Consider the following 4,642-nt stretch of genomic DNA (forward strand, 5'->3'; position numbering starts at 1 on the left):
AGAGATAAATCCACGAACCTATGGACACCTTATCTTTGACAAAGGAGGCAAGGATATACAATGGAAAAAAGACAACCTCTTTAACAAGTGGTGCTGGGAAAGCTGGTCAACCACTTGTAAAAGAATGAAACTAGAACACTTTCTAACACCATACACAAAAATAAACTCAAAATGGATTAAAGATCTAAATGTAAGACCAGAAACTATAAAACTCCTAGAGGAGAACATAGGCAAAACACTCTCCGACATAAATCACAGCAAGATCCTCTATGACCCACCTCCCAGAATTTTTTTTTAATTATTGAGTGGCAATGGACATATAACACTGTGTTATTTTCAGATGTACACCATAATGATTCAATATTGGAAGACATTCAACACTCAATATTTCAAAATGACCACAATAAGCCAGTTAACACCAAATCACAAGATCACAAACAGAAGAAAAAAAAATTTTTTTTTCTTGTGATGAGAACTTTTAAAGTCTACTCTCTTAGCAGCTTTCAAATATTCAAAGTCAGCATGTTGTACATTACAACTCCATGGTTTATTTATTTCTTAACCTGAAGTGTGCACACTTTGACCCCCTTCACCCATTTCACCCATCCTTCATCTTCCTAAGGAGACTTAGGAGACTTTTGTCAACGCAAGGAGATTGACAGTGATGACAGCCAATGGTGGTCTTTCTCCTTTGTAATTAGGAGCATTACAGAATAGCAAGTATGCAGAAAGACTTGTAACAAGGCAAAGAGAACACTGACAATCACTGTATTCTTGTTTAGTGACTAAGTCGCATCTACTCTTTGTGTTTCCATGGACTGCAGCATGCCAGGCTTCCCTGCCCTTCACTATCAATCATTGTATGATCTTATGTTATTCCTAATTGCTGGTATAGGACCCATTATTCTGGGTACAGGACCCTCAGGACCAGGGGTGGTGAGAAGCAGAGGGCAGTTGGGCTCTAGATGAGTGTCTTCATCTTCTTAGCTCCATTCTAAGCATCACTTTAATGTGGGTGCCACATATGACTCATCCTTTCAGGATAATATGTAAATATCCTGGTGCAACTTCTTTCCTCCCAATATTTAATGAGCACCATAGAGAACAAAGTTTTGTTTGTAACTATCCTAGTATCTAATGGTACTGAAATGGTTTAAGACTTGATGGCCTCACTTTCCTTGGACATTTTAACCAGTCCCATAACTTCACAGATGAAGGGTGTTTCATCACTTGATGAATGTCCAGAAAGCACATAGCCTTGTTTCTATAAGATATTAATTGTCCATGGTATTTGTTGTTCAGAGAATCAGTTATTTCCAGCTCTTTGTGACCCCATGGACTGCAGCATGCCAGGCTTCCTTCACCATCTCCTGGAGTTTGCTCAAACTCACGTCCATTAAGACAATGATGCCATCTAACCATCTCATCCTCTGCTGCCTCCTTCTCCTCCTGCCCTCAATGTCCTTGGTATATCAGGCATTAAACATCTGTGGGTGAAAGACACTCAGTCGTGTCTGACTCTTTGCCAACTCATGGACTGTATGGAATTTTCCAGGCCAGAATACTGGAGTGTGTAGCTTTTCCCTTCTCCAGGGGATCTTCCCAACCCAGGAATAGAACCCAGATCTCCCACATTGCAGGTGGATTCTTTACCAGCTGAGCCACAAGGGAAGCCCAAGAATACTGGAGTGAGTAACCTATCCCTTCTCCAGGGGATCTTCCTGATCCAGGAATCAAATCAGAGTCTCCTGCATTGCAGGCAGATTCTTTAGCAACTGAGCTATCAGGGAAGCCCCTAAACATTTGTAAGCGTGTTTTATTATTTAGTGAAAATGTTTTCTTTATTTTTCCATAAGAAATAGACTGTAATTCTACTCATCCCGTAGGACTGGGTCCAAATATTTGAGATATTCTCTCATATTTCCTCACCTGTGAGGCATGGTTACCTGACCCCTTTCTGGCTCCCAGAAAAGGCAAGTAGCATAGATCAAGTTACTGTATTCCACTGGGCCTCATGTTCCACTTTTGGGTTAGAGTGAGCATGAACCATTTTTATCTAAGGTCCAAAGTTGCCCTCAGCTTTTAATGAAAAAAAAATTTTTTTTAATGCACTTCTTTATTTTTCTCTACACTGGGTCTTTGGTGCTGCACGGGGCTTTCTCTAGTTGCAGTGAGTGGGCTTCTCATTGCAGTAATTTTTCTTGTGGAGCACAAGCTCTAGGGCACGAGGGCTTCAGCAGTTGTGGCATATGGGCTTAGTTGTGCTGCAGCATGTGGGATCTTCCTGGACCAGGGATCAAATCCATGTTCCCTGCATTGGCAGGTGGATTCTTATCCACTGGACCACCAGGAAAGTCCTGCTCTAACTTTTTAGATTTGATGATCCTAAGCCAGAGATAGAGGCTTCCATGGTGACTCAGTGGTGAAGAATCTGCCTGAGATGCCGCAGATGTGATTTTGATCCCTGCATCAGGAAGACCCCCTGGAGAAGGAAATGGCCACCCACTCCAGTATTCCTGCCTGGGAAATCCAATGGACAGAGGAGCCTGGTAGGCTGCAGTCTGTGGAGTTGCAAAGAGTCGTATATGCCTTAGAAACTGATCATCAACAACAAGCCAGAGTTAGGATGATGGAAGAGTATCCCAAAGGTCAGTGGACATGGTTGAACTGCTCCATAGAAGAAATAGCAATATAGGATTCTGAAGCTTTGCCATGTTAATGCTTTTATACCCAATCCTTCACTTTAAGAAATTAAAGAAGTACAGGGGCTCCAGAGTCTGTCCAGTGGCTATTTCATTTTTCCCCCTTCTTCAATCATCTAGCTGGTGCATCAGCAACATGGAACCAGGAAATCAAACACGTGTTTTAGAAGTTTTACTCCTGGAATTTTCCCAAGACTCAGAAAAGCAGCGCATCTTGTTTGGGTTGTTTCTATCTGTGTTTGTGGTCACTGTGCTCAGGAACCAGCTCATCATCCTGGCCATCAGCTCAGACCCCCACCTCCACACCCCCATGTACTTCTTCCTCTCCAACTTGTCCTTGGCTGACATAGGTTTCATCTCCACCACAGTCCCCAAGATGATTGTGAACATCCAGACACAGAGCAAATCCATCAGCTATGCAGGCTGCATCACCCAGATGTGTCTTTTCATGGTTTTTGGAGGTATGGACACTTTTCTGCTGACTGTGATGGCCTATGACCGCTTTGTGGCCATCTGTCACCCCCTGCACTACACAGTCATCATGAACCCTTGCCTCTGTGGCCTGCTGGTTCTTGTGTCTTGATTCACCAGCTCATCACACTCCCTGATCCAGAGTCTGTTGATGTTGCGGCTGTCCTTCTGTACCAACTGGGTCATTCCACACTTTTATTGTGAACTTGCTCAGGTCCTCACACTTGCCTGCTCAGACATACTCATCAATTACATCCTGCTGTATATGGTGATTGGCTTTCTCGGCATTGTTCCCTTCTCAGGGATCCTTTTCTCCTACACCCGCATTGTCTCCTCCATTCTGAGAATCCCATCAGCTCATGGGAAATATAAGGCATTTTCTACCTGTGCATCTCACCTGTCCATGGTTTCTTTGTTCTATGGGACAGGCCTTGGTGTGTATCTCAGTTCTGATTCATCTTCCTGGAGAGGCATGATCGCCTCGGTGATGTACACTGTGGTCACCCCCATGTTGAACCTGTTCATCTACAGCCTGAGGAACAGGGACATCAAGAAGGTTCTACAAAAAGTCTTTGGCAGAACACTCTGTGTTCAGTGATGGGAACACTGAGTCCAGGGGTTGAATTGACAGTGATAGCAACAGTTGGCTAAAGAAATACTACATCTTTTGTTTGTGAGTGGGTGATTTGAGTACATACGTATTTTATTTAAATAGAGCACATACACTTTAATACTGAAATCTTGCATTCAGTTCATTGTACAGTTTCAGGATTGTCTTAGAAACACACTTCATGAATTTAGAATATCAGACCTAAATAGCCCTTATTTAATAATTTTACATATGTAAATAAAATGTTTTTTAATGACTACTGAATGAATTTTAGAAGGTAGATCTGTGCTTAAGTTTGCATTTACTCAGTATATTGTTATGTCATTCAAGTGTTTGAAATCCTGCCTCATTTGAAAAAAAATTTTATCAAAGTATAGTTGATTTACAATGTTGTTTTAATTCCAGGTATACAGCAAAGTGAATCAGTTATATATACACCTATATCTGTTCTTTTTCAGATTCTTTTCTTGTATAGGTTACCACAGAATATTTAAAAAAAAAATGGTCAGTTTCTGCTATACAGCAAAGCGAATGAGTTATACATCACATATATCCATTCTTTTGTAGACTTTTCCCCCATATAGATCATTTGAGTATTGAGTAGAGCTCCCTGTGCTATATCGAATGTCCTCATTAGTTACCTATTTGATCCATAGTACTGTACATTTGTTAACCCCATTCTCCCAAATTTATCACTCCCCTCCCTCCCCCTTTGGTAACCATGCAGTTGATTTTGAGATCTGTGAGTCTTTCTGTTTTGTGAGTTTGTTTGTATCATTTTTATTGGATTCCACATGTAAGTGATACTGTATATTTGTCTGACTTACTTCACTTGGTTTGATAATCTCTAGGTCCATCT

At 41.4% G+C, this 4,642-nt stretch overlaps 1 pseudogene; it reads left to right on the forward strand.

Annotated features, from left to right (window-relative positions):
* The first annotated feature begins 2,838 nt into the window (after positions 1-2,838).
* LOC133062752 (olfactory receptor 7A10-like) lies at positions 2,839-3,771 on the forward strand (annotated as a pseudogene).
* Positions 3,772-4,642: the final 871 nt, after the last annotated feature.

This window comes from Dama dama, chromosome 9 (assembly GCF_033118175.1).
Source record: "Dama dama isolate Ldn47 chromosome 9, ASM3311817v1, whole genome shotgun sequence".
In the NCBI taxonomy this organism is placed as follows: Eukaryota; Metazoa; Chordata; class Mammalia; order Artiodactyla; family Cervidae; genus Dama; species Dama dama.